The sequence below is a fragment of the Cydia splendana genome, chromosome 4, assembly GCF_910591565.1.
Source record: "Cydia splendana chromosome 4, ilCydSple1.2, whole genome shotgun sequence".
Classification (NCBI taxonomy): domain Eukaryota; kingdom Metazoa; phylum Arthropoda; class Insecta; order Lepidoptera; family Tortricidae; genus Cydia; species Cydia splendana.
In genome coordinates, this window is record NC_085963.1 from 16,323,648 (window position 1) to 16,338,523 (window position 14,876).

At 35.0% G+C, this 14,876-nt stretch overlaps 1 long non-coding RNA gene across 1 annotated transcript in view; it reads left to right on the top strand.

Moving 5' to 3' along the window:
- The window catches only part of LOC134790059 (uncharacterized), a 509,644-nt gene that overhangs the window by 279,095 nt on the left and 215,673 nt on the right, over nt 1–14,876 (top strand). The window lies entirely within an intron of this gene.

Genomic DNA, 14,876 nt, shown 5'->3' on the forward strand with positions numbered 1-14,876 from the left:
TATCACGTACTTATAGTAGACACCCCTATAATGGACGTGGAACCAGTAATGGGACATAAAACAACAAATCCTGTAAAATAAGTATCTAAAAGTAGTTAATAAATACTGGCAATATTTTACCATAAACAAGAGTCATAGAGCTGCTTAAGTTTGAAGTTTCGTTAAATTCGGTATTTTTTTAAGGAATTAGCGCCAAGTCAAAAGTTGTCAGATCACTGAAAAAAAAATCAGTCAGAATTCTTACCAACTTCGCTAAGAGAGGTGAGTACATATTTTAAATCTTAATTAATTATTACTTCGTGTAAACTACAATGTGTTTTGTTAATTGCAATTACTGTGAGATTAGGTATAAAACACAATGTGAATTGAACTCCATAGATGTAAATTAATAGTGGTAATTTGCCCAATCCCATTATAGGAGCTGTAAAACTGCATACCTCCTATGATGGGACATTTGAGACAATCTATAGAATGATACTTGCCATGCCGTAATTTCATGTTTGAACAAAACATTAAGTAAAATGTAGTTAACAAACATGTCTGAAAATATGTTCGGACTTCGAATACCAATATGAATATGATATCCAATAACCAATACTTACAATTTAAATATCAGTTCGTCCCGCTCGCATACGCTTTTGCTTTAGAGACGGACTGCTATTGAAATCAAATTGGAAATTATATTTTTACTGTCTGAATTGATCAGTCAAGTCTTAAATGTCATGACAGTGACAGCTAATAAGTTTCCCGCCATAAACTCGGTCGTGCTTCGTTTACATGATCTTAGTTGGTAAGTAGTGAAGTAGTCAACATTGACACTAAACATTAAAGTACCGTTCGTATCCAAACTGCAGCAGTATTGCAGTGCGACATTACTGCCGACTGCATTCCTGCCGCAAATTTTAAAAGCACCGTTGTTGCCCGAAGTGTTGACATTTGCGGCAGCAATGCAGTCCTGCAATACTACTGCAGTAATGTTGCCGACTGCCATACTGCCACAAAAGTCAATTTTAATATGAATTCCTCTATAAAATGACATGTTTGACGTTTCTTCCAGCAATGCAGTCGGGTGCATTGCTACAGCAGTATGGCAGCGCGACATAACAGACAACTGCACTGCTGCTGCAAATGTCAAAACAACACGCAGCAATATCGCTTTTGACATTTACAGTAGGAATGCAGTCAGCAGTAATGTCGCGCTGCAATACTGCTGCGGTAATGCTGTCGACTGCCATACTGCCACAAACGTCAACTTTATTTTTTTCTCGATAGTGTGACCTTTTTGACGTTTCATATATAAACTATATAGGTATATATATAATTATATATATATATACACACATATATATATATATATACTGCATATAAATAGAATACCGATGGACATTATTCGAATTCTACATAAAATGACAATAATACATAACTTAACTACTTACCATCTCAGTCTGAGATTCTCAGATCGTGTCAACGAAGCATCATTGACGGTTTGCGCCAAACAACCATAGATAATAATAGTATTTCTAGCAAAACTAAGGCCCCATTTGCACGGCAGCTTTTTCAACGCGCGTTAAAAAAGCGTTTGAATGACACAAACGAATAACCATGTATCTATTCACACGACAGCCGTGGCGCTTTTTATCAAGTGTTGTTGGATTTTCGACTTTAAGCCTTGGTCGTTAAATTGAATTTAGAGTGTGGACATATTCAAGCGCTTTTTTAACGCGTTGAAAAAGCTCTCGTGCGAATGGGGGCTAAAGATTAATTGGCGTTTTTTTTTACGTTCCGTTTCGAAAGTTTTAGCCAAAGAGTAAAGTAAGTATAATGTTTTAGCGGAATAAAGCTAGACAGGAAATTTTAATATTTTCGACGAAACCCGCGAAACCGGTGATTTACGGTATTTCTCGAGTGTGTAGTATTGGTGTAGTACTTATAGGGGATTTTCGAGTATCGACTAATGTCTTTGCCCGTATCGTCGATCGAAATCGACTGTCTAGCCTGGCCAACTATGATCCTAATGTCTATGGTCTAGTAATTATTTTTCTGAGGGGTCTTCCTTGGCCGCAGAGGCCTTACTGCGTAAAATCAAAATCAATATTTATTTATCTGCCTCTCTATCGCTCGAATATGTAAAGGCCAAAAGCAATAACCAGGAAAATAAAGGAATTTCGTTTTTCGTGGAAATACCTCTATTGGGGGCTCGGCGTCGAATAAAACATGAACCATACATACTTAATTCACGAATTAAGACCATGTTTATGAGGCGTAATTAAGGCACTTGAGACATCTCACTTAATTCAGTGATTGACGAAAAGGACGCAGCTATACGTGAGAGTGCTAACAGACGGGTGTACCGGATCGCGACCTTGGTCCGGTCATAATATCTCTTTCTCGCTCTCACTGATAGCTGCGTCCTTAACGGGTGTACGGCGGACCAACTTCCATACGGTCGGACACGCCTCGATGGGACCAAGGTTGCGGTCCGGTACGCTCGTCTATTACAGATCAATTTTGCCACTTTTTGTTAAGTACTTACAAAAAAAAAATTGCCAATGCATGTACAAAAATTACTTACATTGATTTATTTATTTATTTTAGATATGGCGCCAATAAAGAAATATTCTCCGGAGCAGATGGGTTGGGCGATAGATGCTGTTAGAAGAGGATCAAATATAAATGATGCAGCCCAACGATTTAACGTGCCTAGAGCAACTTTACACAATAAAATCACCGGTAAAAGTCCCAAAGAGTGTTCAATGGGACCCAGTACAGTTTTATCTAAAACAGAAGAGGATATATTAGAAGTATGGATTAAAGATATGGCGGATAAACATATACCAGTTACAAAAGACACCTTATTGGATAGTGTACAAAGTATAATCATCGAAAAAAAACAAAACACACCTTTCACCAAAAATAGACCTGGTAAAAAATGGTATTCCGCTTTTCTGAAACGTCACCCTGAGATTGCTGAACGTACTGCTCAGAATTTGTGCAAGGCTAGAGACAACGTCACTGAGGACGAAATTGAGAAGTGGTTTTCCGAAGTGGAAAGTGATCTGAAAAAAAGAGGTCTGTCACAAGTTCTGGAACATCCTGAAAGAATATTTAATACAGATGAGAGTGCGTTTTTTCTAAATCCTAAACCAGGACGTGTACTTGCTAAGACGGGACAAAAATTTGTTTATTCGTGTTCAGGTGACGAAAAAAAAAATTTGACTGTTCTAATTACCGGAAATGCTGCGGGAAATCTTGCACCTACTATGGTCGTTTACGACTATGCAAGAATACCGCCAGCAATATCAGCCACTTACCCAAAAGATTGGGGTATTGGTCGCTCTGAAAGCGGCTGGATGTGCTCAGGAACATTCTATGAATATGTAACGAATGTTTTTAATCCATGGCTAATCAAGGAAAACATTGAAAAGCCAGTTCTATTGTTTTTGGATGGACATTCCTCACATTTGACTTTACACTTAGCCAACTTCTGCTCTCGGAATGGAATTGAAGTAGTAGCCCTTAATCCGCATTCCACTCATATTATGCAGCCCATGGACGTGGCTGTTTTTCGGCCTTTGAAATTATCATGGAGAGAAGAGGTCCGAACCTGGAAAATGCAAAATTTAGGACAAGTGCTCGAAAAACACGATTTTGCACCAGTTTTTAAGACGGCGTTAGAAAAAATCACTGTTGCTACAATTAAAAATGGGTTTCGAGCTAGTGGACTGTACCCATTTGGTCCTGAATACGTGAATATGTCAAGTAAAGTCAAACCAGGAACAAAAAAAAACAATAACTCATTGCATCGAACCGAATTTTTGAAAACATTAGAGGACAAGATAGTAACAACTTTCACCAGTGAAAAATTGAAGCTTTTCAAAGACCTTTATTACAAAAGCCGCAATGAACTCGAAAATCTTTTGCCCAGTGAAGATACATCGCTATATTTGATTTGGGCCAATAGTCAGCAGACTATTGATGGATTAGCCGATATATTACCCAATAGTCTCACTACCTGCAAATCAAATCCATTGACTCAAACAAATAATGACAGTAGTCTAGACGAAAGAGACACAAATGCATACATGTCATGTTTTAGCACTGTAAGCCATCACGAAGATTTACAGATAAATCCTGTAAATTCAAATGGGCCAAATGAATCAAACCAAGATTCTCCAGTAGAAAATGACAAAACACCTGCTAAAATAAATGAGCCAAATGTAAGCCACCAGGAAAATTTATGTACAGATGAAAACACTAATGCAGCCATTTCAAATTATACCATACCTTCACCCTTCAAACGAAGCTTATTTTGGCCAGAAACAGAAGAATTAAGAAACAATAAGAAGCGCAAAATTAAAGAAAAAATTCCATTCACTATCACTAGTCCCGCATGGTTAGCATATAGTACTAAAAAGGAAGAAGAAAAAAAGAAACTACTAAAAGAGAAAGAACTCCGTGTCATACAACGAGAAGAAAAGAAAAATGAAAAAGCAAACAACAAAAAAACTAACGTAAAAAAACAAAGAAACAACATTAAATTGACTGAAACTGAAATCCTTCATCTTCAAAGTGATGAGAGCGTGACGTCTGATGCGTTGGAATTGGACGATGGGCCTTTAAGTACACTGTTCCCTTCTCCAATGAAAGTAACACATGGTAGTTACGTAATAGTGCTATACGAAGGTCAACATTTTCCTGGCATTGTAAATAATGTTAACAACAATGAATATGAAGTAAGCACTATGACATTTTCTTCTGGAAAATCTTATAAATGGCCGGAGAAACCCGACAAAACGTGGTACCGTAAAGAACAAGTGGTGGAGGTAATAAAGCCCCCCATCTTATTAAACAAACGAGGTTTTTATTCCGTGAAAGAAATGGAAAAGTACTCTGATTACACTTATTGATACTGTGAATTTCCGTAGTTAATTAATTCAATAAAAGCTCCTAAAGTATGGTATAATATTTGATTGTTGAATTAAATACATTTATTTTAAATTAATATAGTTTTTCCCTATTTTCATTCTAATATTTTAGACCGATAAGGTAATGTCCATTATAGGGGGCCCATTACTGGATCCACGTCCATTACCGGGGTTCCATTACTGGAGCAATGGTGTCCATGACTGGAGAAAAAAAACATAGTTTTAATTTGTAATGTATATGGAAACTAATTGTAGTATCTTTGATATAATACGCCTGAAACATGAAAGACGGATAGGACTTTCATCTTTTAACACGCTAAGCGGTAGAACCTTTACATGTATCAGGAAAATATCACAAATACTCCAAATTTCCTCTTAAATGTCCCATGACTGGTGCCGTTACTATATGTAAGTTTGCTTTATAGTATACTCATTACATATTAATATCGTATGGGAATTGTGGTATGAGTAAACACAGGTAAGTAATTCAAAGTAAGTACCTACCTCACACCTAATGTGACAGTGCACAGTAAATATAGTACCGGTAATTGAAATATGTGAGGCAAGGTAGAGTAGAAACATAAGTTTATTTTCCGGGGCAAGAGGAATGGAGGGGTTAAGGATAATAAGGACATGTTAAGGATGACTTTAGCTAGGAAGTTCGGGCCCGGGCCGAGCCGTCCGACACTTCGTTTTCTAGACGTGATCACCGACTCTAGAGACTATCGGAGTGACTAAATTTCTAGGATTGACAGCCAACTTACTTGGAAATACCATGTAAATGAAGTGTGTAAAAAATTAAGTAAGTCAGCATTTGCTCTTCATAAACTTTCCAAGGTAGTAAATAATGAAGCTTTACTTTTGTTGCATATCATGGACTTGTTGCATCGGTACTACGATATGGAGTCATCTTTTGGGGCAATGCAACTGATAAAGATGCAGTACTTAAAGCCCAAAAAAGATGTGTACGATGTATGTGTGGTCTAAAAACTATGGATAGTGTTATTCCGTACTTTAAATCACTAAATATCCTAACTCTGCCCTGCCTATATATCTTGGAAATTTCTGTTCGTAAAATGTACCTAATCCAAACCTTTTTGATAAAATTGCTGACACACGAAAGCTCCCTGTACGATCTCAATATAAAAATGAATTATGCCATAAAGTATGTAAAACAGCCATGATGCGCAAAAGTGTGCTAGGAATGGCACCTCTAATATATAATAAAATTCCGAGCACTATAAAAGAATTAAATATTGTACATTTTAAGAAGACTTTAAAATCACTGCTAATCAAGAAATGTTACTATAGTATCAAAGACATTATAGTATACAGCAGTTCTTGAATGATAATGATTTATAGCTCGTTTTCTATTTTTGTAATTTTTTCTATTTGTAGTTTTCTTTGTTTGAAATTTTCATTGTTGACATTCTTTAATATTTATAGTTTTAAATTATTATTATGAACTTTCTTTCTGTTCTTATTTATTATTTTTGTAATTGATTTGACTAATGAAGGATGAGTATAGTTTGACAAGAAATTGTAGTAAATCATTGAGGGCGCCACTTCCTACGTGACTGTCACATTTTGACGTAAAATGCTTAACATGGCAGCAATTTAGGATGCAAATTTTTTAGTTCCATTTTATTTAATTTCTACTATTTTATGTCGCACTATACTTTAGACTTGTGCATGTATGAACTTAGTATATATATAGTATAGGTAAACAAATTCGTACGCCTAGGCGGCAAAACATAGCGTTCGCAATTATGCTTTAACTAATATACCTAAGACCAATACAATGTACCTATGTTATAACGAATAAATGCATTCTGATTCTGATTCTGATTCTGATTCTGATTCTGAAAATGACGTGTCGGACGCCTCGGCCCAGAGGGCCCACCGTGAACCACGTTCGACGCGTTGCCTTCCTTTCAGACTTACGTACGAATTTACAAGTGCGACAGAGAGGCAACACGTCGAACGTGTTTCACGTACGCAGTCGAATGCTGATAGTGATCCTGCTGCGCTCCTCTACAAGGCGGAGTCTGCATTCGTTGGTGGTTTTAGACGGTAGTCCTATTACTGGTTAATCCGTCATCGCTCCTGGTTCCCCCGGGCCAGGTGGCATGCGTAAACGCATTTCCCCAACGTTAAGAAAAAGGCCTACAGACCGTTCTAGCGTGAGTTATCCTTTATCCTCTTATCAGTAAGGATATCGAATGAGGTCGACCTTCCTGGGTGTTGTGATGGGCAAGTATTGATAAATTATGAAAGGATTTGTGTTGAAATGCGAAGTAAAAAACGAACTGACGGAAAGTATTGTCAGAGATCAGACACCACTGACATACGATTTCCGTTTGCGCTTTCTTCATCTGCTGACAAAATGTCAGGAAGTGTTAGGTAACATACTGAGATGGAAAAAAAAACTCGTATTAACTGTCGAAATTTCCTAACCCGTTGTAAATGTCCAAAGAGTATAAATTTCGACGTAGCTAAGTAGGTAAACACGCTCACATGCGTAACATGGTTCCATAAATATTTCAACGTCACATCTATACTTATTCGATGTTGTATGAAACCGCTGCCGCTCCATAAGTAGAGCCAGTTTAAAAATGACTTGTTTCAAACTAAAAATAGATGGAAGTAATACCGACTTGTCATGCATATGAAAACGTAATTAAATTCAAAATAATCGAGGCAAGTTGATCACGTTTTGTTTTGACCAAACCCCCGACGAATAGTTGTCCGGCAACCAGTCGACCTTACGAATAAACCCAAACGGTGACCGTTCCAATCTCGCCACAATTATAACTGTAGATGTAGATCATTAATTTATTTACCTAATTATTTGAATTTCACTGTACAATGGCGGGCAAGGTCATTAATACTGTAATAACAGTAGTTAATGTATTCAAATATAATTATATTTTTTAATATATAATATTATTATATTTTATATTATATTGGCTGGTAGAATTGACTTTTAAATTATGATAAATATTTTATAACATTAATTTTGAATAGATTTGGTTTGATTTTGTTTGATGTTTTACAGTTAGTACCTTAGAATAAGATGTATTATAGGTTAAGTTTTATGTTTTACACCAAATAAGGTGTTTCTGTTTCTATTTCTATTTACCTATTTTACTCGCATTGGTGTGATGATATTTTTTTTACTCGATGGCAAAATTTGTTTAACCCTCGTGCCTTTAAACCCTCTCAACGCTCAAGATTCCGCTTTTCGAATCACTCGCTACGCTCGTGGTTCAAATTTGGAATCTCTCGCTTGCTCGGGTACCTATTAATATTAGCACAAGCGGTTTCAGTTAATTGTACAAAAAAAACACTTTCAATGTGTCTGGAATTGGATTAGCGTTGTTCGTGATATTCCAAATTTCAAATGGATATATTAAGTAGTTCTCAAGATATTTAGCGATGCTACCTATTTTTGTTACTCATCTCATTCACGTAGAGATATGCCTATCATCAAGATCTAGATATACTTAATATATATAGTTAAAAAGTAAAACCCACTTTATTAAAACAGGTTAAAACAACATTTCAACTACTTATTTGTAATTAAAAGCAATAAGATAAAGCAGGCAATGCAGGCGACGCATTTAGTTTCACCACAAATTGCTAAAGGTTTTTCCGTAAAAATACCCTCAAGGAAATTATACCGAACTACTCCAACTCACCTACTTATTACGTGGAAAGGTAATTCACCTGTCTCAAGGAAAAATGTACCACTATATTCACTCTCTACTACAAATTGTACATATTACATAAATTACTTGTATTTAACCCTCTATCAGGCTGAGGGAGATACGAGTATAATTATCCCCTACATACGGTACTACAAAAATGTGTTCTGTTTTCAATGAATAAGACTGATATTCGATTGTTATTTTTGAACTGTCAGCTTGATGAATATAGTTACACCCAGAAAAGTCTGCAGCGATTCTGATAGCCCACGCACTGCAAGTGTTATTTTTACGTCATAATTTCATAGTCGTTTGACGTTTAAAATAACACTTGCACTGTGTGGGCTATCAAAATCGCTGCAGATTTTTCTTGGTCTAACTCTATGCCTAATTCAAGACTAGCGACACGGGTTAACAAATTATACACCTAAACCTTCCTCAAGAACCTAACCCACCTATCAATAGCACTATTGACAGGTGGAAACCGCATGAAAATTCGATCAATAGTTTTTGAGTTTATCGCGAACATACAAACACACAAACAGACGCAGCGGGGCCGCAAGGACCGGAAAACCCCTCTTTACGCTTAATCCTATCAATTCGGTAACCCAATCGATTCGGTTACCGTATCATTCGGTAACCCTATCATACTGTTACCTGATTGTAATGGTAACCTTATTGAAACGGTAACCCTAACCTTTAACCGAGTTAATCTCAAAACCCCATCGCGATAGGGTTTTTGTTAAGGGTTTTTAACAGGTTTTCATTCAGTTATGGTAACCTTTATTATCGGTTGCTTACTGGTTTGCTACATTAATAGTACATTATTGTCGAGGCTCGGAAGTAGCTACTTGCAGGCTGAGGATTCGTATTAAACGGACGACCTTGGGAGTCCGTTTAATTGAATCCGAAGCCAGCAAGTAGCCTTCCAGCCGAGTCATATATAGTGCTTTTCTCAAAAATGGTGCGAGAAATATACATATTTTAGAAATATTTTACAGAAGCAACCTTCTTACGTATATATTTTCACAGAAAAAAGTAGAAACAATTGAAAAAATTAGCTTTGCCGCCTTTTTATTAAAAAAAAAAAAAAATAGAAGTGTATTTTACTGCCGAAAATACGCCAACCTATTTGAGACAGCTAAATAGTCGCGGTACTAATCATCTGTTTGGCTGTTTAATGGGCCTGTGCCTTCATTTGATATGGCCATTTCAACTTTTAAAAAGTTTGGAACTCGACAAATAATGGAATTTGTATGCAACATTGCAGTCCCAAAATCGAGACTGCAATGTTTTTAACTTTTTAATTTTTGACTGACCATAAACTACGCGCTTCGCGACCTATTTTTTAGACGTCAAAGTCGACTTTGCCGTCCATTTTTGAGAAAAGTAGTTTTAGTGATGTGCCGTCAGAACTAAAAAAAATACTAAAAAATTTGTTTATTTTATTTACTTTATTTATATTTTGTTGATTTTATTGACTTTACTTATGAAATTTATTTATTTAATTGATTTAATTTGTTGATTTTTTTTTTTAATTTATTTAATTTAATTAATTTATTTCATTTATTAATTAGTTTAATTTGTTATATTTGTTTAATTAATTTAATTAATTTAATTAATTTATTTTATTTATTTTATTTATTTTATTTATTTTATTTATTTTATTTATTTTATTTATTTTATTTATTTTATTTATTTTATTTATTTTATTTATTTTATTTATTTTATTTATTTTATTTATTTTATTTATTTTATTTATTTTATTTATTTTATTTATTTTATTTATTTTATTTATTTTATTTATTTTATTTATTTTATTTATTTTATTTATTTTATTTATTTTATTTATTTTATTTATTTTATTTATTTTATTTATTTTATTTATTTTATTTATTTTATTTATTTTATTTATTTTATTTATTTTATTTATTTTATATATTTTATTTATTTTATTTATTTTATTTATTTTATTTATTTTATTTATTTTATTTATTTTATTTATTTTATTTATTTTATTTATTTTATTTATTTTATTTATTTTATTTATTTTATTTATTTTATTTATTTTATTTATTTTATTTATTTTATTTATTTTATTTATTTTATTTATTTTATTTATTTTATTTATTTTATTTATTTTATTTATTTTATTTATTTTATTTATTTTATTTATTTTATTTATTTTATATAATAATATTTATAATAAGAACACACCACACAAGTAGGTATAAAGATAAACAAAGGAAAGGCAAAAAAACTTGTTTGTGCTGGAGGCTTCATAGACCGCCCATGCCAACCTCGGTTATTCAATAATAAGTTGAATTTAAGTGTGCGTAAAGATTACAATCGTTTGAACTGGTCAAAAACCTCATAATGAGGTAACTGAATAGACTGGGTTTTTATTTCGGTTACCGGTAACAGAGGTTAACTCGATCTGATACGGTTACCGAATCAAAGTGTTACCTTATTAAGCGGTTACCGTTATGGTAGGGGTTTTTATAAACACCTCTAAAATAACCCTATGAAAAACCCCGGTTAAGGTAACCGGTTCCTGTCCCTGAGCGGGGGACTTTGTTTTATAATGTGTAGTGATTTGTAGGTATCGTTCGTTTGTGTTAGTACCAGTGGTAGTATACCTGATACCGGAGACACATATGAACACATTTTTTTGGATTTCCAAAATATTGGCCAGCTCTCTAGCCATTACCGAGCGACCAGGATTTAGGACATTTGTTTTATTTGTAACCTTAAAATAAATAATGGCCACAAAACAACTATCGTTATAAAGGGTGTAAATGATCTTCACGGTGACTTGTTTAACCTTTGCGATCGTTAGCTTAACATGACCCAAAATTTATTTTTTTGCCATCATCACAAGTTAGCTACAAATAATTTTGGAACATTATAAGTAATTGCTTTGAAAGAGGCATTGTGTATTTTGTTGCTTGAATTTATTTAGTGTTCCATTCAGAAGTTCTGTTTGTTGCGAGCAATAATGGTAAAACAGAAAGTATGCTTGTATACCTCCTACGATACAACAAATAAAATAATAAATGAAGAACATTATAGGAGGAAAAGTTGGAGGAGGAAGGCAGAGACCAACAATCTACATAGGTACATGGATTACACGTATCGTATCTAATTTCATCAATTGACAGAAAGAGCCTGGCTTGTAAGTTTGTGATGATGATGATCCAGAAAAGTAGCTTAGCACAAACATCAAGGGGCAATGACGGAATGCATTTCGGCCGCTAATTCACGTTCCTGCGGGCTCAGCACGGTTCCATTTTTATCGACTATCACTATGCGCGTCCCTTTCGCACTTACATACTTGTTAGAACGTGACAGGCATGGTGACAAGGGATAAAAACGCGACCGTGCTAAGCCGCCTGCTCAAGTTACAGCTTAATACATAGGGTAACCTTTAATACTACTTTAATATTAAATGTTCAACTAAACAACAAACACACACAAAAATTAAAATTTAATCTAAAAATAAATAGTTATAAACTAATATTCTGGTGATTTTAAATAAGTATTATTGCTTTCGAGTCCACTTACGTCAACAAATGCATTTATGAACATGCGTTTCCTTTGATGGGAAAACTATAACGGTAGTCAATTTTCCTCGATGCGATGACTTCCCGCGGTATCAGTTTTTCGTATGGCGTGGTGATAAAGGACGTTACGCACAAGGCGACCTTCTATGTATAGGCAGAATACTAATTTTACTGCCGACATATCAACTGCAAAAATACGGGGTCTAGGTAAACGCCCTAATTTGTTTTTGTTTTATACTTAATTGGGTCACGATGGATGCGAAACAAGTTCGATACTTGTTTAAGTTATTTACATTTTCACCTGATATCCTTAATTAGAACATTTTTGGAACAGATTTTTTTATTACAATATTTAGATATACAATAATATCATAATATCGCTGTATTACTATAGCACCTACCTACCTAGGTCCATGACCAGATTAACCACTAACCAAGTCTAGAACACGTGTAAAAGCTATTTTATTGGCAGAATTTTCCAATCATAATCATAACCACAATGCGGCTTTGACAAGATCAAAAGCTAATCAATCATTATAGACCTGCTGCCGTCGACCATAATTAGATTATACCTACACCTGTATCAATGGAATATCCGTGGTACCCGGCCCCGGGTCCCGGGTACGTGAGTGACGTGTTTAATAGTAGATTGTTAACCAAGGGAAATGATGCCTTTCACCCGAGTTAAACACTCTACTTTTCATTTCGAATACGAGGAAAGTAAAATGAATGTTTTTTTAGGGTACCGTACCCAAAGGGTAAAAACGGGACCCTATTACTAAGACTCCGCTGTCCGTCCGTCCGTCCGTCCGTCCATCCGTCCGTCTGTCACCAGGCTGTATCTCATGAACCGTGATAGCTAGGCAGTTGAAATTTTCACAGATGATGTATTTCTTTTGCCGCTATAACAACAGATACTAAAAAGTACGGAACCCTCGGTGGGCGAGTCCGACTCGCACTTGTCCGGTTTTTTTTTAAACATGACTAAGTATACATTTTTATAGTATTTTCTGAGGGTACTTTCAATCAACAATTTAGGCAAAAGTATCGTTATTTATGGAATGGGGAGTCAAATATCAGAATGGAAATTGTGTAACAAATCCATTTATACTCAAATTATAATTGCTTATCGTAAAAAAAATAATCGAACTTGGAACCTAAAATGCTCTAGTGCAGAACGTATCGTTTTCTGCACACCTTTTAGAACAACAATGACCCTATTTCAGAGCATGAGAAATGAAATAGTTATTTACGATACAAGTGCGAAAAAGAGGAAATTCGAAACGAGTGGCGATAAATTAAAACACGACCGAAGGGAGTGTTTTAAATCGACACGAGTTGCGAATTACCTATTCGCACGTGTATCGTACAACGTTTTACAGTACATATGGCTCTTTAAACTTTTGACATACGCACGAAAAGTGCTATTTTACGCACTAGTGCGGGAAAATAGGACCATATGTACTGTAAAATATATTTTTTTGGCTCTAAAATTCGTTTTTCCAGGATTTTCCGGTCACTAAGATATTTATTTAAGTATGGTTTAATATGAATAACAAAACATGGGACATGGGTCATATAGTTGATAAATTCAACTATATGACCCATGTCCCATGTTACAATAGAAAGCAGGTAACAAATCAATCCACGATAAAAAATACTTGAGGAGTGGTTTTTCCGTCATTTTCCAGAAAAAAATATTACCAATCCAATCTTACTAATTGCTCTTTGCTCCCATTTCAAGCAGCTTTCATTTCATTTCAGCCGGCTCTAGAGCCACTTAAAGTTTTTCCAACGAGGCTCTATACACTAGTTGATATTGCTGACAACAGTTATTGGAACTACAAATCAAACTTGATTTTTATCTCTGCCTGATTTACTACGACGTAACTATTATCAATTTGATGGACCAAATTAGGAAGGCAATCAGTCCTTTACGTATAATAAACTAGTTTGGCTTTCGTTGGAGGACTCACAAGAGAAGTTCATGATAATGACCCGTATTGTAATAATTATGAGCAGGTACTTATCTACCTAAACATTTATATGTAGCTCTTAGGAATTAACAACATATTCGCCTCTTAACCCCCTGAACGCTAGCGCCAAGAACTTCAATTTGATGCATTCAAGTAAGGTTTAGATATTACGCATATTTGTTAAATTCTGCCAAAATTGTGGGCGTTTGTGTGACGTTGTTGTATATGACAAATGGCGAATAAAAGCTTTATGAGCTCTTCATTCGTAAGAGCCCATGCGGCAGATAGGGCAGAGAAGGAATGCCAAGGTATAAATGTGAACTTGAGGGCAAATCCAACATTGCTGTTGAGATTAAGGTCGTTTCCGCGCCACTCAGGAAGGAATATTGATATCGCGGCTTATTATTCTAATTGGATGGTCAGACTGTATTTGTAACTGGCGATATCCAAACAATTGCAATGACAACACATAACGACTACCTAGCTAAAAAAAACATACAACCGAATTGATAACCTCCTTCTTTGAGATTTGGAAGTCGGTTAAAAAGAGACAAAGGTTGGAAATAAAATTAAGTATTGTGAGCAGCTCAGCCGAAACAATTAGACAGTAAAGTCTAACAGTGTAATTAGCGACGTCATTGAGAGGCTGTCGGTTATCTGGGCTGCAGCGCAGGCCCAGGCGAAGCCGCGCGGCGTGCGCGCAGT